We start from the raw sequence: 24600 nt of genomic DNA, 5'->3' as shown, positions 1-24600 counted from the left end.
TCGCAAGAGAATCAGCTATTTCGTTTAACAACAAACCTTTGTGCCCTGGTGTCCAGATTAAATGAATACTTCGGAGATGACAGGGGATCAACGATTTAAAAAGTTTCACTATAGGTGAGTGACCAGATGCAGACAGAGAAGAGCACACTGATAATGAATCAGTTATGACTGCTACAACTGGAATGGAAATATTTACCTTTCGCAAAGCTAACATTATTGCCATGAATTCAGCCAGAAATACAGGAAGAAAGTCCGTTAAGCGAAGTGAAAATGACCAATCAAGTACGGGGCAATATATTCCAACGCCTGATTTTTCATGTGATTGAGATGCGTCCGTTGCTTTAATGACATTTGTTGGCAGAGTACTTAAATGGTCCTGCAATAAACCAATTAAAATGCCTGTAGGTAATAGCTTTGCGTGAGTTGGGAAGATATCATGGTAAACAATTTCTGGAGAATTTTGTTGCTCAGTTAAAGGAATCAGATCACGAACGTGTACATTTAGGGGCTCAAGTAACGATTGAACAAATACTATTTGTGGTTTGGTAAATCTGGGCCAATGCACGGAGAAGAATAGGTCAGGATTGGAAATAAAAATAATTTGTTCAGGGTTAAACGGTGCTTCATATAGTCGTAAAAAGGTCTGCACAGTAAGAATGTTAAAGCGGCATAATAAAGTTGGTATTCGTGCTTCAAGGTATAACACTGCATTTGCAGTATACTTTGGAAGTCCTACGCAGAGCCGTAAAGCCTCTCTTTCCAACAGAACGAGCGGCCGAAGTTTGTAGGCTGGCGCACCAGAAAAAAGAATGCAGCCAAACTCTAACACAGGTTGGACATACATTTTATATATAATCAAAAGTGCCTTTCTTCTCATACCTGATCTACAATTGCTCAACCTCCGCAATACGCCCATCGCGCGTACTGCTTTTGTCGCGATGTATTCAATGTGAGGGCGCCATTTAGATGCTCATTATACATAACTCCAAGATATTTCAATGATTGTACTTGTGGGATATCTTGAAGCTTGTAATTAATAGATATGTGCACGGGATCTTTGATTGGAAAAACGAGAATAGCACATTTACCGGTATTCAGGTTCAACATCAATCCATCCAGCCAGCGTTCTATTTCATTTAGATATGCTTGCAAGATAGTGTAAAGACAGTGGAAGTCATGTGTCATAGCAAAGAAAGCAATGTCATCGGCATAAACAAAGGTTTTGACTTCTGGATGAACGGGGATGGTACTAAGCAATATGTTGAATAAAACCGGGGAAAGTACTGACCCCTGAGGTACACCTCGGGTTTGCTTGTGCTTACAGGAATAGAAACCGCCTTGATAACAATAGAATTCTCTTCTACTTAAAAATTCTGTCACCCAAGCTACTATATAAGGTGGAAGTCCATGACTCCATAACTGATTAGTCAAGATAGAATACTCTACACTATCATATGCTTTACATATGTCTAATGTTAATAAAGCCGCAAAGTGCTTTTTGTGACGGGCAATATGAATACGACTTTCCAGATCTACATGTGCATGCCATATGGAATATCCAGATCTAAAGCCAATTTGGGAAGAACTCAACAGTTGTTTCTCGGTAATAAACCTAACTATACGACCATGAAGTACCCTTTCAATAAGTTTTACTACATTAGATGTTAAGGCTATCGGTCGTATGTTGTCTAAATTATAGCCTGCCCCCTGTTTCTTAAGCAATGGTATAATTTTCGCAATCTTCCATTCAGAAGGGATCCATGCTCTTCTAAGGGAATAATTGACGAGACCTAACAGATCATTCGGATATTCCCTGTGAAGTATTTTTAGCATTGTATTTGTTATTCCATCGGGGCCTGGTGCTGAATTTGGCAATCTTTCCATAGCCTGACTCAATTCGGAAGTCGATATTTCTGTGTAGTCATAGATGGTTGTTGTGTGAGCAGAATTAGGAAGATGCGTTGAGAACCTGTTTTCTAATTCTTTAGCCAACTGATTCAATGATTCCTGTAGTTCCTGTGAGGTGTAAACTACTGAGTCAACGTTTCCTGGTATAGGGGTCTTCTTCCTACCACGAAGGAAGTTGAATAAAGCACGTTTGTTATTTGATTTAGACAGGTACTCGAAATGTTCTTGGTTATATTGCTCTTTCGCTCGCGATACAGTGCGTTTAAATGTTGCCGCAATGAACTGATAATCCTTCCAATTTTTTGGACTCTGATTACATATAAGTCTTTTCCATGCAGCTTTTCTTCTTCTATAATCTCGTGTGCACTCATCATTCCACCATCTACTAGGTTGGGCACTTTTGGATGACGACGAAGCAATTACAAATTCTGAAGTGTTCTTGGAGATTTTTAAAGCAGAACAGAGATTTCTGCCGAGGTCTTCATTTTGACCACTGGACACTGCCCTAATGTTGGAACGCAAGCAGTCTTTAAATTTTTTGTAATTGATCAATGTTTTCTCTGTCCTTTCAATAGATTTCACAGCACATGAGATTTCAAAGTATACAGGAAGATGGTCACTGTTTGAAGAGAAATCAATTGTTTTCCAAGACTTTATTGAAACACTTGGGCTGCAAAACGTGAGATCTAATACCGATCGTGTCCGTCCGCGAATAAATGTAGGCTGTCTATCATTTAGGCAGGTAAGATTTTTATTAATCATCCAATCCCACAGAAGAGTACCAGAATGGTCTGTTCGAAATCCATATGAAACATGATGTGAGTTGAAATCACCAGTCAGAAGGAAACCATTCTTGCAATTAGCTAAGGCAGTATCTAATTGTTGAGTATTATGCAAACCCGTTGGAAAATATGCGTTTATAAGTGAAAAAGGGTGGTGCCCGGGCAGACAGAGGTCTATTGCCAAAATTTCACAGTCTGTGGACATAAGCTGAAAAGCTATGCTCGCTGTGCGGCAAAATTTATTCGAGACTAGTATAATTAGACCACCTCCTAGTGATGGACGGTCTAACCGAAATGCTATAAAATTGTTTAAATGATAATTCTTAACAGGGTTAAGCCAGGTTTCTTGTAATAAGATTATATCCGGATATAACTGATTAATTAAGCAAAGTAAGTCAGTAGAAGCAGAAATCAAAGACCTACAATTTCACTGTAGTACTTTCAAGGTATCTATGTTGACGAGCGAAACACTTCAGCAACGGCAGCTTCTAAAATACTCTCCTTAAAGAGTGCACTGGCATTTTCGCTGCCCTTTTTGGGTTTTGTGTTTGGGCAAGGAGATTTTAATGGAGATCCAGCGCGCTTCTGACGCCTGAAATCTTGGCATACGTCCATTTCATTCTGAACCTCCACGTGGGTCGACGTAGAAGGTACGGACAAAATTGGGGTTTTCTCCTCGCGGGATTGTCGCTGTGGGGCTAAATTCGGTATAACTTCCACTGCACAAGGTGCCGACTTGGCCATCGGTACTGCTATTGCAGAAGCCAGCTGTGTCATCTGTGAGCAAAACACTTGAGAGATGCACTCACTCACGCTCGTAACTATGTGTTCCAGCGCTTTCGACATCGCCTTTTCTACTGCAGCCTCAATAAGATTAAAAATCTTCGTCTCGCTTAGTTGTTCGTGCCTCGACGCGACTCCGGCATATCCAAAGGCTCTATCCTTCACAACTGTTATTGCTTCTCGCCGCGAGCAACGACGTCTGTCCATGATTTCTAGAAGTTGCGTTTCATTAGACCTTGCGGTGCAGTTCAGATAATCGGCCGCGTGATTTCCTGCACAGAGGCAGCACTTTTCGGTTTCGGCGATGCACTCCTTCGATGGGTGGGTATCGCCACAGATGCGGCAACGTGAATTTGATTTACAGCCCCCTGCACTGTGACCAAAACGCCAACAGTTTTGACATTGAAGAGGACGAGAAGCGAGACGTTCGACTCTGAAAATGAGCGGCCATATTTTCAACTCGGATGGACAGGAAGTGCCGGCAAAGGTAGCAATAACCGACTCAGTGGGGACTTTCTCACCGTTAACTAATCGGTTGCACTGGTACACAGCTATGACCCCAGCATCAGACAGCTTTTCCAGAGTCTCAGCGGGCGTTAATGTAGAGTTGACTCCTCGTACAATTCCCTTAGTGCACGCTAAATGAGGCGGGATAAATGCACTTACCGGGACCGAAGCAAATGTCTTGTATTTTAGGATGTCAGAAACGCACGAAGGATCTGACGATCTGCATACCAAATCACCTCTTCCGAACTGACGAACATCACTATCAGCTGAAAGTGCGGCGTCATGGCCTGCAACCCCACCTGGATCGCCTTCGGGTTGTTGAGCCTAATAAATCCACCACTCGAGGGCACCAGCGCAACAGGGATGCTTCCAACACCACTGCGGAAAAAATATTCCAATGGCAATTCATCATTAGGCCAGGAGGCTGACCAAGGGCTATGCCCTTGGCCAGGAGATGAATTAGACATTAGCACTAATTCGATTGCTTAAAGAAGTAATATGCAACGTCAGCTAGTTTCAACAGGTCAAATTCACCCAAAACTCAGCCAAACCACCGTCCGAAAGAGTCCGAAGGGACGAGCCCGGTTCAGAACGAAGACGCTTCTGACGAAGCCGGCACGTAAAACCTGATTACGACGACGATGACCACAGGTTCACGGGCTTAGGGCGGCAAGAAGCGACCCCACAAGAGCACCGAACAGATGTGAACACGGTGAAAATACCTTCCTCTTCTTCAAAATGCACGGAAAGTAACTCGTGTTTTACAAACGCGTCCCGTATACAACATGAATTTTACCGTGATTTCCACCATCCGCTTATGTGACAGCAGCGTGATATCGGAGGCGTAACATTATGGAAAGTTTCGCAGGTACAGCACTGACAAACTATATAGAGTATCAGCACTGATTACATTCGTGGCACTAATCATTTTGCAAAGTACGTAAAATAGAAGTGGCAATAACGACGTTGCACTGTCAAGTGCCGAATATAAATTTCTACTAACACAGCTCTGCTCCGGTTCTTTCTCCAATGTCCGCTTTTTGTGGCAACCCATATAGAACCAGCAGATAATTTCGTTTTGACCTGTAAGTGACTTACTACAGCTCAAAGATCCAAGTTCGAACGTTTTTTAGGGGCTATAGGAATGAATTTATACGTGCCCGTGATTCTGTCTTTTGGGGCCTCTATTTTGAATTCACCGTGTGAAGGTTTGCATGACTGTGCGAAATGATCTGAATGAAACCAAAATACTAAAAAATTAATCTTTGTCGTTCTTCTTCTGTGTCGAGACATGCATAATATTTATTTATATTTTTAAATAGCATGTCGACCTAGTTTATTATTTATTACAAATAAAAATGGCACATCCATTGTACAGTGGGAAACGATGACATGCGACGCACAATTGAGGAAAGTTGATGTGTCATTTTAAAATTAGGACAACGTTACGAAGAGGACGTAAATTATATACATCACTTCCATGTTATGGTTATCATGTTTGAACGTGTCATTTACCTTCGTCGTCTTTTCACTTCACGAAATACCAAATTTTGAATATGTGGAGCTAGCGGAATGGCTGCAAGCATGTTATGAGCATAGCACGTAGTCATGTTTTTACATGACAATCATGTCATATTTATCGTGTTTGGACGTGTCATAGCTTTGTCGTCCGTTCGCTTCATATAATACCAAATTTGGTATATGTGGAGCTAGCAAAACGGCCGCGAGCGCACCATGACTGTGGCATATAGTCATTTTGTCACCTGGCACGCATCTCAAGATTATCATGTTTGCACCAGCTACATACCTTCGTCATCCATTCACGTCACTTCATACCAAATTTGGTATAGGCGCAGCGAAGGAAATGACCGCGAGCGCATCATGAGCATGGCATGCAGTCATGTTCCTACATGACACGCATGTCATGATTTTCACGTTAGGGTATGTCACTTATGTTCGTCATTCAGTCATGTCAAACCATATCAGTTTTGCAATATGTCATTTGAACGAAACCACCGCAAGAGCAGCAAGACCATGAAATGTAAATCATGACATACATATCACGATTTTCAGGTTACGACCAGTGACTTATGCTCGTCATTCAGCCATGTTACGCCATACCAGTTGTCCTATTGACATCATTATCGAAACGGCGAGGAGAGGTAGAAGGCGTAGGTGGCTAGATAGATAGATAGATAGATAGATAGATAGATAGATAGATAGATAGATAGATAGATAGATAGATAGATAGATAGATAGATAGATAGATAGATAGATAGATAGATAGATAGACAGACAGACAGACAGACAGACAGACAGACAGACAGACAGACAGACAGACAGACAGACAGACAGACAGACAGACAGACAGACAGACAGACAGACAGACAGATAGATAGATAGATAGACAGATAGATAGATAGATAGATAGATAGATAGATAGATAGATAGATAGATAGATAGATAGATAGATAGATAGATAGATAGATAGATAGATAGATAGATAGATAGATGCGCTCATTGTTGCGGAAATTCGCTAAGAAATGCTTCGCATTTAGAAGCATCATATTCATACATTTGAGTAAGGACCGAAGTTTTCATACTCAATTGTAATGTTCTATTACATAACCTCCATTACTCTAAAAATTTATAATATTTTGTAAGGCCATCAAATTTTCTTCCGATTCCCCACGGTGGATATGAGCCACAACAGAAGGTTGAGAAGAAGAAGAAGAAGAAGAAGAAGAAGAAGAAGAAGAAGAAGAAGAAGAAGAAGAAGAAGGAGGAGGAGGAGGAGGAGGAGGAGGAGGAGGAGGAGGAGGAGGATCGTTCCAGATGGGCAAACTGCCTGATTTCGCACACTTAAAATCAGGCAAAATTTATCTGACCCTGCACTGACGGCTTCTCCAGACTACAAACACTTGTTATTTCCCTGGCGCAGTGAACTGACTAATTCAAGGATGATGGAAGTTGGCGTCACGAAATTTCGGGTTCGCGTTACCTCCCTCAATTTTTACTTGAATAGATCAGGCATATTGAATTCCCCTATGTGCATTTACTGTAATCAAGAGGAAACGATCAGTCATTTTTTATTACATTGTCGCCGTTTCGATTTATTCAGGCAAAGCACACTAGCACCACCTCTTCAAAGACTGGGCTTGCAACTATCACAACCTGATCTTCTTTCATTTGGAGCCTCTACACTCGGTTTCAGCCACAGGGATGTTTTATTCGCCGTTCAAGAATACATCACTGCGACTAAACGATTTTCTTGCTAAATTACTGTCTCACTATTTTTCTTCTTTTTTTTCTGCAAACTTGATATCGGTATTTCAAATCAAAATTAAGTTACAAAAAATTTGTAGGAATGACGCAATGCTGAAAATTTAGGGCAAATTCACCTTATAATCGGCCAATCCCCTTCTTTGGGTACGAGCCATTTGCACAGGGAAACAACAACAACAACAACAACAACAACAACAACAGCAAACGGTCTTGGATCGAACGCTCTCTCTCGTGGAACGTCCGTTCCACCGCGTTCGGGCCTGCGCCTGCGTTCCTTGTTCCATCCTCAGGGTTGCGGTCAAGTAGCCGGCGGTTACTTTTATTTTATTAGTTCTACCTCTTAATCCGCAACTGTTTTAGTGCATTGATAAGTGTAACTTCTTCTTATTTCATGCGTGTTTCTTCTCCGGGCCAGAGGCCTGCCCTCTGGTCAGCCTCTGTTCGCCCTCAAGATTTTCCCCTGGAGTTGTTTCTCCGCAATGGAACCCGTAGCATTCCTGTCGCTTTGGTGCCGACCACCAGTGGGTTCATCCGCATGAAAAATTCCAAGACAATCCAAACGGAACCTTGTGCGATCACTCCCCACTCTCTACTGATAACAGAGGTTCGTCAGCTTGGACGCGGGGGGTTACTATGCTGCTCCCCAGACAAGGCTTGCATCCAAGACCTTCTGAAGTGCACTACATTTGCATCACATCCGGTGAGCTCTTTTATCCCACCTCATCTAGCTTGCTGCAAAGGATTGGTTCGGGGGGTAGACGCAAGTCTCCCCAGCAGGTGTTAGTCTCCCCAGTTCCCCAGCAGGTGTTATTTCTGTTTACCGCTGTACCAAACAGGAAAACCAACAGAAAGTTCCCACTGAAACTGTAATTGCCACATTCGCTGGAACAGATCGCCCTTCGGAGATCAAGGCATGGCCGCTTATATATAAGGTCGAAGCTTTGGCTCCCCGTCCGCTGCAATGTGATAAATGTTGGCGCTTTGGGCACAGTACTAAAGGTTGTCGATCGGAGACTCGATGCCGCATATGCGGGGCCATATACGGGGCTGGTCATAGTACTGCTGAGTGTCAATCAGACAATAAGACATGCTGTTTGTGCAAGGCAAATCACGCTGCAGACGATCCTAACTGCCCTGCAAGATCAAATGAACTTCAGGTGATAGAAATCATTGAAAGGAGACGATGCTCTCGTAGAGAAGCAATTGCAGAAATTCAAAGCAGGAGTCAGGGTTATGCCGGTATAGCAGCTCGTCCACCTCTTTCTATGGATGCATCACTTTCTCAGTCCATTTCTGCTATGGTAGAAAAGGCCGTAGAAAAAGTATTAGAAAAATTTTTACTCAATCTGTCCGACTCACTCAATAATATTATGGATTCACAGATGTCGGGCGCATCTGATCGAATAACTAAGCGTATCCAACCTCCTAGTGCCTCAATTAATAAACCTGCCGAACATCAGTCAGATGTCTCTATCGATAATGAGGCAATGCTTTCCAGTCCTAACACAACTGAGCAGGAAGGTATATCTGATTCAGAATCAATAATTAATCGGGATGTAGATATGGATGCTTGCCTTTTGAAACGCACCAGATCACCCACTATAGCAAACTTAATAATTCTTCTCATCCAAAAACAAAAAAACAGTGTGAATGAACCTAGGACTAAAGCGGACTTCTTAAAAGATAGTATCTTAGAATAAGCAGTTGCTACTGCTTGCTTATCATCATAGGGTACCTTAGAGTACTTCTGTGGAACTGCCGTTCAATTCTCTCTGCAACTACAGACTTATTACACCTAATTTCTCAACAATCTCCAGACGTCATAATTTTACAAGAAACTTGGCTGTCTGCTGATCAACACTTCTGTCTAAAAAACTATCAGTGCTTTCGACTGGACCGAGACTCACGTGGTGGAGGATTAATGTTTTTCATTTCATCCAAAATTTGCCATAAAGCACGCTTAGTTTACCAACAAATATCACACGATTATGAAGTATTGGTTCTGGAAATTCACTTTCCCGGATGCACGCCACTATCTATAGTCAACAACTACTTTCCGGCTTGAATACAAGATGAAAGAGCCCTTGACGTGACTGTGAGTTTTTGCAGAAACAGTATACTATTTGCGGGAGACTTCAATTCCCATCACGTTTCATGGGGATTCCGCACTGATTCATCAGGAAAACGGTTGTGGGACTGGACTAATCGGAATAACCTTATTTGTTGGAACTCCAGAGTTCCGACATTCGTTCGACGTAATTCGAGGTCCGTCTTAGATTTGACATTTGCTAGCTCAAGTGTGACAATATCATCTTGGACTGTTCTTGATACTGCTACAAGTAGTGATCACTGCCCCCTGGTATTTGAAGTCAGCATTCCTTTAGTGACGGTAGATCGCCAAATGCAAAGTTTTGTAAACTACTCTAAATTTAAAAAGAACTTACAGTCAACGCTGTCTTCCTTGCCCAATATGGAAGCAAATATGAAAGCTATGAGCCTTTGTTCCACCCTAAAGTGTACAATTAAAAAATCCCAGTTCACTATATCTCCAACAAAGGGAAAATTCATATCTGCCTGGTGGAATGCGGATTGCGCCAGAGATTATAGACGCCGCTACGCTGCATGGAAAAAACTCCTCACCAACCAATGTCCGACTAATTGGAGAAATTATTTATTTGCTAAAGCTACCTTAGGAGAACAGTTTCATTAGCGAAAGACGATTATGAAGAAAAACGGTACAGCTACTTATCCAAGAGTGGCAACAAGAAAGCTCTATTCAGATTTCTCCGTAATCGTAAAGCTATTACAGCACACGTAAATATATTTAGTTATTTTTTCTCCAACTGATTTGGAAGATACATTAACGGAAATTGCAATAGGATTGGAGAAGAGATTTACATCACAAATCAAAATAAAGTGTGCAAAACCGTCATCCGGAAATGATTTTATTGAAGTAAGTAGCGATGAGCTTGCCCACGTCGTTCGTATTCTGCCAAACACAGGTCCTGGACCAGATGGCGTCACTTCAGAAATGTTAAAAATATTATTCGTCATCTCTCCTGAAGACCTCCTTAACGTTGTCAACTATTCACTTGGAAATAGTTGGATACCTCCTGACTGGAGACTTGCAAAAATAATACCGCTTCTTAAAAAACAGGGACTAGAATTGCAGATAGATAACATTAGGCCAATCGCTTTAACATCACACGTAGGTAAGTTAATAGAAAGAATACTTTACATTAGAGTTACGAAGTTCATAACAGATAATGCGATACTCAGTGCGTGCCAGATTGGATTTAGACCAGGTTACTCTATATGGTGGGCGCATGTTGATTTAGAGGCTCGTATAAAGCTTGCTCGGCACAGACGACAATATGCGGCCCTAGTAACCCTTGATTTAGCCAAGGCATATGACAGTGTTGAACATCCTATTCTTATCAATGTCCTAAAAGAGCTTACGTTCCCGCAGTACATAACAAATTGGATATACGAATTTTTAAAAGACAGAAAATTTTATTGCTTCCAACGAGGTGTTTTTACGCCGAAGTATAGCCAAACGAGAGGTGTTCCTCAAGGCTCTGTTCTATCGCCTGTGCTATTTAACATTTTATTAAGTTCAATACCATAGAGTGATAAGGTACAAGTATATGCATATGCAGATATATCGCGTTTTTGCATCTGACAACGATATTTATTCACTACATTCGACTTTACAGTGTTATTTGGCAACATTGGAAACCTGGTTTCATAAAATTCATATGAACCTGAACGTAACTAAAAGTGCTATAATAGTTTTTCCGTTGGACGCACCAGTTACTATTTCTCTTCAGTACCATCAAGAAATAATACCCCAGGTTAATTGTATTAAATATCTGGGTGTACTGTACGATCAAAAACTGAGCTGGCGTGACCACATTGAATATATTAAAATTAAGGCTACACGCGCTGTTGGAATGATAGGTAGGCTTGGCCGCCTCCGTTCCGGTCTTCGCAGAGATACGCTGATCATGATTTATCGCATATACGTTCGTCCGATTCTTGAATTCGGATGTGTACTATTCTCTGGTGGACCGGCATACAAAATAAACCCCTCATTCTCTTAGAGCGGGAAGCCCTACGTAGTTGTTTAGGTGTGCCAAAATTCACAGCTAACAGTGTTTTGTATCAAGAAGCTCGGATACCCACCCTTGCTTGCAGATTTCGTATTTTAACAGTAAACACCTATTTAAAATTTTCTGAATCCACTTTAAGAAGGCGACAATTTGTATTCTTTGCCGAGCCTGGTGTCTTTTTCAATGAGCATTGGTCCCGTGTATATAAACCCCAAGTGCTATTTGTTCAAACACTTCTAGATGCTTTAAATGTTAATATATTCGAGATCACACCATCTGTCAAACCAATCGGCCAAGTGCAAATAAAATTTGACGATATCTTCCCCATGAACGCTAAACACTTGCCCTCTAAATATTTGATTGGTTTATTAGAACAACACCTGTCTCAATTAGGTACTAATATAGTAATTGCAACGGATGCATCTATGAGTGGCGAGAAGGCAGGTGTGGGTATTTTTTCTTTCTCATTATTCTGATCATTTTCATTACGCCTCCCAGATTATACACCAATATTTGAAGCGGAATTAATGGCCGTTATACTAGCTATTCGTAAACTTCCTGCGACTCATTCGACAGCTGTGATAAAGTCTGACTCGTATTCCGTGTGTTCATTCTTATCATCGTCGTCGACATCAGCAGTACTAGAGACTTTTAAATCATTAATCCCAGCAAACATTCGTCTAGTGCGAATGATATGGGTGCCAGGCCATCGTAGTATATTTATAAACGAGATGGCTGACACACTTGCGCGAACATCTCTTGATCTTCCGATTGTGCCAATCATGCCTCCTACAGCTCATGTAACAGCAGCGAGGTTTAGAAAACTTTCCCTTCTTGAAGACTCATCAAAAATCATGATACCGAATTCAGATTTCTCGCACCTGCACTTCACATGGTATAATAAGTGGTGTCCCACGCGTAAATTGGAAGTTTTGATAACAAAATTACGTTGCCGTGTACCACCTCTTAATTTCTACTTAAACAGGTCTGGTTTGGTGCCATCCCCTCTGTGCTCAAGCTGTAACGAACCTGAACATATCGATCATTTTCTTATCACATGTCACCGATTCAAAAATTAAAGAAAAAACTGCTTCGAAATTTTATTCAGAAAATTAGGAATATCACTTAATACTCCCAATATTTTGTCTTTTGGAACCACTTCATTGGGACACAGCGACAGGAACATCTGCGGAGCTCTCTGCGAATTCATATATAACACAAGAAGATTACCTTGCTGAGTCAGCGATCAGCTCTCGAATTTTACTAGCCACACTACCACTTATTATTTAGCGGATACACGGCAATGATTCAACTTTCAGGAGAATTTCATATAACGATTCCACCTCAGATATTCAACAAATTCTATTATTTCGCCCCCCCCCCCTGTTTTTGACATTGCGCCAAATTAATTTCACAGTCAAAACACAGTAATCATATTCCCCTAATCTACAAAATCTATAGGTATTGACTTGCATTACCACCGGCTTCTTGGCCAATCCCCCTTAGTGGGTGAGAGCCACAAAAGACAGGAACGAGCAAGCAAGCAAGATGGACGCAACGTCTTCCGCAACCAAGAGCAGGCCCCCGTTCCTTCCAACGTGCTGCTCCAACCTCGGCGCTCTGCCGTCTCTGCAGGACTTCCAGAGCTTCGTGGCAGAACACAGACGGTATGAAGGCGCCAGAAGGACTGACGAAGCCGTCGTGACGTCGACGGCAGACGCGGCGGCGACGCGCCATCGTCAAGATGGCTTGAACACCTGGAGAACCTCGTGGCGGGGCCCTCATTGGGTCTCTAGTACTGGGACCGAACACACTACTTTCGAAAACGTTGCGGATACGCAGGTGGCCGTAGCCAGGCGTCGTCGTCACGTAGCCACGCTGAATACATGGCGTCTGAGTGACGTGTAGCTGCCGTCAACTCAGAAGGACAGGATGCCTTCACTACATATATTTCCGAGAATACGGCAACCAAGAAGACCCCTGAACTCCAGAAGGTCACCTCCAGCGATACGATGAGAACGAGGAATCACGAGGTCGCGCCCGCCGGTGACGTTGGCCTTAAAGAGGAAACGCCAAAGCCGAAGACGCCGCGTCTCGTGTTGGAGTTTCAGGCAGTCGGACCAGTGGACGCTTGCGAGGTGAGGGCCGCACTGGAAGTACACGCTACCGGAAACTTGGAGAACAAGCAAGCACTATGAGAAGACCCACGGACCGTGGTCAGGTGCCCCGGGCCGCCAGCGTCAAACATGCGTCGGTGTTTGATGCCAAAAAAGTCGAGGCCTTCGGTGCTTGCCAACGTGCCGTCAAGATTGGTGTTTGTAGATTGGCACCGCAGGTGTTACAGTCGCACGACCTCCACCGATTGGCCCGATGTCTTACGCTGCTACACGCTCTGGCCGATGAATGCTGTCCGAGGTCAGAAGCTTCACTTCGCTATCCTGTGTTCCTGGGCCGACTTCGCCGTATGATTCGTTATTTGAAATAAATTGTTGTTGTTTGTTGTGATTTGATGGCTCGGTCTTCTTTGCTTTAACTAAGGACGGGACGCAGTAAGCCTAATACCCACAATTGCTACAACACAGACATATAGAGAGAAAGAGCTGTCCACCTCGGTGGAACGGAGGTCAATGTGCTCGGTCACTGACCCAGAAGTCGCGGGTTCGATCCATGGGCAGCGGCGGTCGCATTTCGATAGGAGGGACCACCGAAGCACACAAGTCCGGCCATCTAGAGCAGCCCGATCGCCGTCCCGCGTCCTTTTCTCTTTCCCCTTCTCACGTGATTCTTTCGTGAATCAATAAAGTTATTTACCCACCTACCTCGACATAGAGAATCCCCAGGAGGAAATTGAAGGGAAAAACAAATTAGCAAGTGCATACGACAATTGTCACCGACAGTCGGCTTAGTTTTATTCTTCAAACGATTAAAGGTGCATCATCTGAATGCTACTAACTCCCGTACATGGTCGCGGCGCTCACATCAGATTGAAAGACATAAATAAACAGGTAAAGTATGAAGGACTTCCAAAATAAAGTTTGGTGTAACAATATTAGAAAGCGGATTATAGATTAAACGAGTATGGCCGATATTCAACTTGAATTAAAAGGAACAGATGCAATCCGGTATGCACATACTTCCCGAATGGCTGCCGAAGAAATCGAAGCGCAATCGAGTACGGCAGAAGAATTATAGTTGATGCGGTTGTTTAATTTGAAAACATTACCAGCACAATTGACTCGAAATTAGCTAGCACAAGACAGTGGTACCTGGAGATCGCTCCATCGTCCAGCGTCGTACATAAATAGCTAGGCTGAAAGCAAAGACGTTTATTTCGCAGCGCAAGAGTTTCTGCACGATGATGCAAGTCGTAGAACTTTACCGACGCCTACAGGCTTGAATAAACGCGTATACTAGCCTGACCCGCAGTGGAGAAGTATAGAGTAATGTTGTATGAATGAATTGCGACCTCCCCCCCGCCCGTTCCTCTGTTTCGCGGTAAACAGATTTCTGGATACTTGCCGGGGCGGCTCACAGCCTGTGTATGGCATTCTGCTGATCAGTGCAAGGCTAGGCGTCCGATCCCCGTCCACGACGATGGCATTTCTTTTGGAGTGATTCTATATTAAGGTGCTGGCCCATTAATAAGTGTTGGGGTTCTACGTCCCAAAACAACGCTATGATAATGAGAGACGCCGTAGAGGAAGGATTATCGTGTATTTAAATTCAAGTAAAGGGGCCTCTAGAATTTCGCCTTCATCGAATTATGGCCACGGCCACCGGTATTCGATCCTACGACCACAGGAGGTTCAACAATGGATCACCATAAACGGCGGTGGGTTAAATGCTGGTAGAGACTTGTCTGAAGTTCAGGCGGCTAAAAATTATGCGAATCCATCCGTTCCGTCGTGTCTCTTTTTCGGGCCTTGAGAAAAAAAAGAGTTATTTTCAAGAGTCGAATTTGAAGTATAAAATTACCTCAATGAAAATGTGCACTAATTATGATTCACTCTCTTTTTCTCTAAGTCTCTAAGTGGTTACGAAAAAGAAAAGTGCCACCCATATATATATATATATATATATATATATATATATATATATATATATATATATATATATATATATATATATATATATATATATATATATATATTTATATATATATATATATATATATATATATATATATATATATATATACATATATGTGTGTGTGTGTGTGTGTGTGTGTGTGTGTGTGTGTGCGCGCCTTGCATTCTTGATACTTCCCATACATTCTACAACAGCTTGTTTGTGAGGGGGTCTACAGATTTGCTGATATTGAACACGCACGTATTAGTTCCAGCGAGAAAAAAGAATTAACATTACCTTCCTAATGACTGAAGATACAGTAAAAGTGCTAGCAACGTAGTAACGTTCACTGGGGGATACCTACTTAAGGTATGGTGAATGCTGTGGTTGGGAGCATTTTGAAGGAAAATCTGTTCCTTGAAATTTGTTGTTTTTTGCTGAAAGACACCGTGTCGTCATCTGTGTGTTTCCCTTGTGTGTGTGTCTTAATTTGCGACAAAAATGCCGTTCTCTGCTGGAAGAGCTGTTCTTTCAAGGAGAGTTAATCTTGAATAGCCTCGCGGCATAATGAGGATCTTCTCGGAGAGCCCTGATCTAGCTCTTTCGGCAAACATTTCTTCCGTGCAAAGAGCCCCCTTTCTCATTAATTAGACTGACTGAGACGCCTGTATCGACGAGTGGGGCCATGTGTGTTTTAATTACGGTCATTGAATGGGGACAAACGAAATGTTTTATTTCACAATGAATGTCATCTGTTTGTGTGTGTGTGTGTGTGTGTGTGTGTGTGTGTGTGTGTGTGTGTGTGTGTGTGTGTGTGTGTGTGTGTGTGTGTGTGTGTGTGTGTGTGTGTGTGTGTGTGTGGCGGAGGGGGGGGGGGGCTGTTTCCGTGCTTTTGGAAGCATGCTTTCCTCCGACATCCATATACATGCGTTGATTCATTATTGGGCAATGAATGCAGTACGCCTTTTGTATCGACATCACGTAGACAGTGATGCAATGAGCCCAAAACGGCCTCGGCGTTTCAACAGAAACGTGTTAAATAATTTTAAACCTTTCTATCTTTCTTTTTTGTTCACCGTTCCAAGTAGGCGAAAACTCGTAGGCCATGCTCGTGATTCAAAGCAGGGCCCTGCATTTCGGAGCTAACCAGCGTGCACTACACAAACAGCGCATGATGGAAACCGCACTTCGCCGGGAGCAGCCGCTTATTGTGACACGCGGAACTACGTCAGAGGGACAAGTGGCCGCCTGCCCGCGCAGGCAACTGCTGCAAACAAAGCAACAAGATGAAGTAATAATAATAATAAATATGGAGAGCAGAAAAAAAAATTCAGCTTTCCTTCTCTCATTTTTTCCCCGCCGGCTTCCCTCTCCTTCCTCTCGGCACTCCGCTCGCTGCGGCGGCGGCAAATCTCTCGTCTGATACCAAGGCAGCCAAGCGCTGCGTCACGAGCGCAATATGGCCGCTAAAAGAGGATGAGGTGACGTCAAATGCTGACGCCATCTTGAAACTCGGCGACGAAGGAGATGGAAAGAGAGCGCGAGAGTGGGGGGGTGTTGTTGAAATCACCGGCGGACTGGCGCGCAGCAGGCGAAGGCCGTTCTACAGCCCCGATATATATTTTATCGCTGGCGTTGTGAACTATAGTGACGATGATCTTCGTGCGATATGCCTACTGGTTTGTCCTGCACGGTTTCATATCCGAAACAGCGTCGCGGCAATCGTCCGCGTAAACGTGACAGAGGCTGCGAGGACGCATGTGCTAACGCACCTCTCACACGCGGACGATTCAAGGACAACGTCTGCTCTCTGACGCGGTATCAGCGCACCAGAAATCGCATATATGCGAGCCAATCGCTCGACGCAGATTTTAGCACACACTGGGCAGCTGCGGCGCCGTGCACTCGGCCGGTCGTCCTCACGGTGCCTCGCAGACCGCGTCAAGCACCCGTCACGCACGGATGCCCCAGGACGGCGGCGGCAAAGCGCGCGATCCAGTTCTGCAGCCGGAGTGCTCGCAGCGCTCTTTCGGCACATCTGGCCTCGGCAGTGACTGACAAGAGATCTATTCGACAATGCTATCCGCTGAGGGCCCACTCGCGGCCTCCTCTTAGCTTTCATACAAAGTACCGTGGATAGCAGTGAATGGGCCAAGTTTCCGCACGCGTCTACTTCCACGCTAAACAGGGCGGCATTTCCGGCATCACTTGAATGCAGACGCCATAATCAGGGCTGGTAAACACCAAATCTTCTTACGTAAAAGTAAATTATTCGCGAAAGAAAAGTTGAACCAATTGCCGCCAGGACATATTATAGAAAGTGCTGGGCCAATGAGAACTGCATACATCTGTCGTATGCAAGGGAAGCGGGACGAGAAGGGGGTGTAATTTTGAGCATCTCATGGCTCTTCAACGTTCACCTGAATTGAAGTGCACTAACGTATCGCCATTAAAATGTGGCCACCGGAAATCGAACCCGTGTCCTCGTGATTAGCAGCGCTACGCAACTGCACCTAAGCCACCAGGGCGAGTGCTAATGATTGATGTAGCATTAGCTGCAAAATTGAGCTTGATAAGCATTCTTGGGATAATTTACACACTTTCTTCTATCTGGGCCTTTATTTGAATTTTCCTTAAATGTCGGTGTGAATAATAGGGACTATACCATTGGTCATGCACATTGTATACACGCCATTGCGTGTGCGTCCAGCTCATATAATGATTATAATGACATACAAAATACATAATTACCTATTCATCACAATTCATCACCGCTGCAGTGACCACCGGTGGCACTTAGGTGAAAATGATTTATCGGGCTTCAAATTCTCTTCTACCGATTGATATGTATTTAACGTACAAATTCTCTTGTACCGTTGATGAGAATGTTTACAATGGTTATTCAGCGTTCTCGCTTCTCGCTCGCTAAAAGTATGTCAATGATTCATCTCGTTTTCTAATATATATATATATATATATATATATATATATATATATATATATATATATATATATATATATATATATATATATATATATATATATATATATATATATAAGGAAAAGAAGTGTGTACCTAAGGGCCCGTTTTTCCGTGTTTTGACACAATATTAATGAGATCTAACAGACAATAATGCCAAGGAATGTATAGGGGAAGTTATTAGAACAAACGGAATGTCAATAAGAAGAAAGAAAAGAGGGTGGAAAAATAACCAGCCGTGAACAGGAAACGAACCTACGACCTTCGAATAACGCGTTCGATGCTCACGGCTGGTTATATTTCCACCCTCTTATATATATATATATATATATATATATATATATATATATATATATATATATATATATATATATATATATATATATATATATATATATATATATATATATATATATATATATATATATATATATATATATATATATATATATATATATATATATATATATATATATATAAGGAAAAGAAGTGTGTACCTAAGGGCCCGTTTTTCCGTGTTTTGACACAATATTAATGAGATCTAACAGACAATAATGCCAAGGAATGTATAGGGGAAGTTATTAGAACAAACGGAATGTCAATAAGAAGAAAGAAAAGAGGGTGGAAAAATAACCAGCCGTGAACAGGAAACGAACCTACGACCTTCGAATAACGCGTTCGATGCTCACGGCTGGTTATATTTCCACCCTCTTATATATATATATATATATATATATATATATATATATATATATATATATATATATATATATATATATATATATATATATATATATATATATATATATATATATATATATATATATATATATATATATATATATATATATATATATATATATATATATATATATATATATATATATATATATATAATAGTTACACACAATCCATGACTCCGACAAAATATAATTAGTAATTCAGCCAAGGAAGTCATACGGGCCACCGTTATGTCTTGTTTTTTAGCTGTAGTAATGATTATGAGATAAATTGACAGGAATTAATGTGGACTCAATATGCCCCCTTTTCGTCGGTGGGATCCTAACCCCCAACCTAACAATTGGTAGGTTGGGCGTTAGAATACGCAATAATTCCTTTCAATTTGGCTCATGATCGTTACGATACAGCTAAAGAACAGCAAATACTATTGGTTGTGATCGATATAACAGTTAGAGACAGCGACTGGCCAATGACGAACCAGAGCCAGCCATAAAAAAAGCTCGTGAACGTGCCCCCTGCCGTGCCGCTGAGTTTTGTGGATACGTGCCCAGTAATCGCGAAACACTTCGCCCGCCATGGAGCAATTGCAGAAACGGACAAGCGTGATTGGCGATCATGTTGCTCGGGAACGCGGTGCACCAGCGCCACTCTGTTCTCTCCGAAAAGAAATGCTTGTATAGATTTACAAACGTATTCCTAACAGCATATATATTCCGGTGCACCGATTGTAGAACGCGGAGCTGTCCCAAAGCGGGAGTAGCCACATCATGGGGCGGGCCCTCCGTTTTGTTGTCCAGACGGCGATCGAAGTTTCGTGCCTCCCCGTGCGCATGCGCACCGCAACCCTCGAAGCACGCAGACGTCTCGCGGCTGAAGCGAGTCGCGTTACGCCCGGGCTGCGCAGCGCTGTAGAGGATAACGGGATCGAACGGGGGCTCGCCCTATCTTTGGATCTCCTGCAGTCGCTTCTTGTCGCCGCATTCGTCTTGCACTCACTGATGGCGTTGTAAGAACGCCATCAAGGGAAGGTTTCAACCAGGTTTTTGACCACACGGTGCTATTGACAAGTAGTGGAAATGAAATTCGCTGCAGAGGCGATTTCACGGCAATTACACGGAAAAGTGCAAATACGTAATTGGAAAAAAGCGAAGTGCGTTGCCGTGTGGAACACCCTGAATGACGTCGTGGTAACTGCTCTCTCCAACATCTGCTTGGAAGAAAGAAAAAAAAAACTTTGTTAAAATTGGAACAAAGAAACATCCTCGTGGGATTGAGCACCTATATATTTGGAGTTCTTAACATAATGGCAAGCATATGACTACTCTTGAAAATTTCAGGTGTTCTCTTACTTTAGAAACAAGCACACACACACACGCTTGCATAGTATGTTAGAACAGCTCGTAAATGCCAACCAGCCATCTTTATGTAGGACAAGCAGTTGGGCCAACCCAATGGAAATGCCACCCGAAAAGTTTCTGCACGACGCACGTAAGTACCTGCGCAGAGAAGAAAGGTCGTTGACGCCCTGTAATAGCCGCAATTCGGCATACGCTGGCACGAATGTACGGGAAAGTCTGCTATGGTATCTTCTCAGCTATCCTCTATTATTAGATCTCCGCCAGTTTATTGATTGTTATTGGAGGTTTAACGTCCCACAACTACCATATGATTGTGAAAGACACCGTATAGTAGAGGGCTCCGGAAATTTTCGACCTGTTGGGGTTCTTTAACGTGCACCCAAATCTGAGCACACGGGCCTACAGCATTTTCGCCTGATCAAGGAGGTTTTGTACAGGCTCACATGCAGCTAGATGTTAGAATTTCCAACAACTTTTCTACCACGGTAACGTACCTGCTATTGTACGAGCGTTTCATAATTCCAGACCGCCTGCAGTCATTATTATTTCAAGCACTGGTGCAACGCACTGTTGTAAACAAAATAAAATAAAGACGTGTGGCACGAAATTACGACTCGGTGGTACGGTGCAACTTTATTGTGTTTTAGATTTTGCATGCGGCACCGCCAGGGTCCCGCCGTATTCCCGATGAGTTTCCCCTGCATTCTACCTCGTACGACTTTCATTTGTTGCGAGCCCACTCACGCCGGACGTCCCTGCGTTTTTTTCTTGCCTGCGTATGCGCCGCTAGAACCCTTGCGTCGCATTTTGTTCGGTGACAGCCCACGCTGGGCGCCCACTCGCTGGCCGCGGGGAAACCGCTGTGCTCAAGGCGATAGCGATGAATTTCGCCCGTAAAAGGTGCACCTGTTCACAAAGGTGGCTGCAGGTATCCCTATCATAGCAAATTCACATCAGACAACGTAACCTATACCGCATCGTAATAACACATACTATTTTTTGACGGAACTTCGGTGTGTTTGTTTGTGTAATACATGTAATGTTGCGTGTGCGCATGCGTGTGGGCGTCTTTGCCGTCGAGCAAGCAGCAATCGTCGCTCCACACCGAGAATTCGAGTAGTGAACAACTGATCATTGGACTCTTCTTGAATCGTGCACCACGTCAGTATAGCATTCATTCTCAACGCTTTACTATAGTACTCCCACTTTCACCGCTTAATAAAATTGCTGTTTTTTTCTCGGTATTTTCCGACAAAAAAGTAACAACAAGTGGTTATTACCCATTACAAACGACTGTCAGTCGTCATCGTTTAAAAAAAGCTCCCGTGGCGAAGCAAAGTAGTTACTTAAAGATTATCGCCTCATCTCGGCTAAACTTTCCTGTTTGTGAAATGAAACAACCCTGCACCATGCAGGCTACATTCACGTGAGATGTGTTCTTTTAAATGTACTCATCCTGATTTGTAAGCGGGTTGTATGCATTTAGCAGGGCCACAAGGAAAGTCACAGCGGAAAGGGCGAATGCAACGGGAGCATGATGCTAGCGAATGCATTTGAACTGGCTGAATGCCGCAAGACAACGGTGCCGCAGCCGATGCCGTTACAGCACTCTGAAGATTGCTAATACACGAATGCAAGCCTGCTGTGTGCTCAAACCTTTGCATATTCAGAGGACTGATGGAAACCAGTGTTAAGGTGATGATTTCAACTGCTATCGTTGCAATTCCTTTGTCGCAATAAAGGTCGATTGCTTGTTTACTGACCCAGACAAAAATGAAGCGTAATGTGGGGTTGAAGCCATGGAGGTATCGTACAAATTTTGAGATTGATTTCTTGAACGGACGGGCTGTATTCTGGTAGAGAAAAAATAAAGCTACCAGACTTGGATTATGCTGCAGACGTCTCCACAGCGAAATGAGCTGTACAGCGAAGGATGCCTTATCCGTTTCGGCTTTAGTGCGAGCTTAACAGCGTGCGGTATTTACAACGCAGTAACATGTATAACGATGTAGTTTGAAACTTCCTATAGCACTTTGTTGAGAGGGTGTTTGATGTATAACGATGTAGTTTGAAACTTCCTATAGCACTTTGTTGAGAGGGTGTTTGATTATATAGAGTGATAATGGAAATAACCAGCAAACGGTTGCACAAGTCCTACAAAGTCAAGTAATAAAACTTAACTGATAACGTGAATATGAAAATTGCACAGAATATTGACAAGAATAAACAATTAATTAAATAATGCCTCAGAAGTAAGGATTAAGTGTGTACGCTGGTACAATGATAATGATGACTATTTTAGATGAGCAGGTAAACTATTCCAAATTTCCACACCATGTAAAAAACAACATATGCATCGTTGCTACTTAATTTTGGACGTAAAATATTGATCAGTAAACATCTAGATATGGCTGGCGTAGTAACTTATGCGAACGACTTATTAACGTGATAGCGTTAAAATCTCCTTTCGCCGAAAATTACGGCGTCGGCGTCGGTGTCGTTGACTGTGAGCGAAAAGTCATCATCTTATCCGTGACCGAAAGATCGAGAATGATGCAAATAAAACAAATAATAATAAATCCTGGGTCAGAGTGGGGAGAACCTCGGTAATTTGCGTCCGAATGGGGTTCGAACCCGGGTAGTTCGCATAGCATGCGGATGTTCAACCTTAAAGCCACGAGGGTGATTCTACAAAGCATGGCTGGTCGACCTCTTAAATTTCTTTCAAGAGAGAGAGAGAGAGAGAGAGAGATAAATAGAGAGGAAAGAGAGATGTCAACCAAGCTTGGCTCGGTTGGTTACCCTACAGTTGGTGTGGGGGAAAGGCGGAATAATAGAAAGGAAAGAGAAAGATGAATAGTCAGCTTGATACTACACAGCACGGTCTCACACTGTTCTTTCACAATTTATATATTTTATATATTGTTGCCTGATCAGTGGGAAGAAGAGATTCGCAATCGGTTTTCCTGTCATTTTTTTCGAGGCACAGTATATCAATGATGATGGAGAGGTGGAGTATCACGCTTACTTGCTCTGCTTCTTTTTTTTGAATTAGGCGATGAATTGCACAAATTGTATTAAAGCTACGAGCCTCCAATTCGTTTGGCTACTATAAGCGTACTGGCGCTTACGTTCAATTACTTTAAGAATGTAAACTGCCAAAACTTTTATTAATAGCACTTCTCAATGAAAAGATATAATCGGGCTAACTTCAAGAAGAGAGCATGCTAGGGAAACTTCTGACCACGATAAAAAAATCATTTTCGATATTTTTTATACTTTCCCCACTTATTTTACTGTACAATCAGCTTTCACAATCAATAAAAGCATGTTGCATTATATGGTTTCGCTTGCAGTTACAGCCCATCAAATAATGCCCTTGCGCAAGGATAGGCAAAAGCAGATCGGACTTCCTGCCCGCCAGGTATAGAATGCTGGACTGTACTTCAGTTTCCTAAAAGGTAAGCAGCACTGAAAAGGCTCTAGACTGCACAGAGGACGCAAATTTCGAAATGATTTCGAGCGGCCATCAGTGCGGGATTACCGAGCAAGCAAGTGCGCACAGCCCACGCTCCGATGTGAGCAGGGCCCGTCGAACAATTAAGACCTTCGCGCAAAACTGAGCACGATTTCCGGGTCTGTAGATTCTGTGAAATTTGTGATCGCGTACGGCTTTTCAATTTAACATGATATTTTCTTGAGTAATTATGTCTCACCGCTGCAAATTAGCAGTGATAAACACGCTAGTGAATGATTAGAAGTTATTGTTGTAAGGATGAGGTTCCCAGGCACTGCGGCATCAGGCTCCACCATCATCATCATCATCATCATCATCATCATCATCCTGACTACGCCTGCATTCTGGCTTATTTCATGTTGAAATAAAAAAATAAACACTACTCACATTGAGTAATGTTTATTTTTTTTTCTAGCGGGCAGGAAGTCCGATCTGTTGTTGCCTATCCTTGCGGAAGGACATTTTTTGACGGGCCTTAACTGCAAGCTAAACCATATAATGCAACATGTTTTGTTGTTTTATTGATTGTGAAAGCTGATTGTACAGTCAAATAAGTGGG

This window comes from Rhipicephalus microplus, chromosome X (genome assembly GCF_043290135.1).
Source record: "Rhipicephalus microplus isolate Deutch F79 chromosome X, USDA_Rmic, whole genome shotgun sequence".
Taxonomy (NCBI): domain Eukaryota; kingdom Metazoa; phylum Arthropoda; class Arachnida; order Ixodida; family Ixodidae; genus Rhipicephalus; species Rhipicephalus microplus.
Note: the sequence above shows the minus strand (reverse complement) of the source record.